The sequence below is a fragment of the Aptenodytes forsteri genome, unplaced genomic scaffold (genome assembly GCF_000699145.1).
Source record: "Aptenodytes forsteri isolate BGI_AS27 unplaced genomic scaffold, ASM69914v1 Scaffold679, whole genome shotgun sequence".
In the NCBI taxonomy this organism is placed as follows: Eukaryota; Metazoa; Chordata; class Aves; order Sphenisciformes; family Spheniscidae; genus Aptenodytes; species Aptenodytes forsteri.
The window spans coordinates 12,028-12,584 of NW_008795924.1; positions in this window are offsets into that span (position 1 = coordinate 12,028).

Here is a 557-nt window from a genome sequence, read left to right on the forward strand (position 1 = left end):
ATGGCGGGGGGAAAGGGGGGAAGGGGGGAGCTGATTGGCGGGTGCTATTATTGTTGGGCAGGAGAGAGGGAGCCGATTGGTCAGTGCCGTGATGGGGGGGAAAGGAGGGAGGGAGCTCATTGGTGGACACAACGGCAGGGGGGGGGGCAGGGGGGAGCTGATTGGTGGGTCCCTTGACCGTGGGGCAGGCAGGAAGGAGCTGATTGGTAGTGCCATGGCAGTGGGGCAGGCAGGAGGGAGCTGATTGGTGGGTCCCTTGACCGTGGGGCAGGCAGGAAGGAGCTGATTGGTAGTGCCATGGCAGTGGGGCAGGCAGGAGGGAGCTGATTGGTGGGTCCCTTGACCGTGGGGCAGGCAGGAAGGAGCTGATTGGTAGTGCCATGGCAGTGGGGCAGGCAGGAGGGAGCTGATTGGTGGTGCCGTGGCGGTGGGGCAGGCAGGAGGGAGCTGATTGGTGGTGCCGTGGCGGTGGGGCAGGCAGTGCAGCAGGCTGGTCCCTGCCGTGGGCACCCACACGTCTGTGCCCCGTGGGGCCAGGGCGGGGGGGGCAGGCGGGG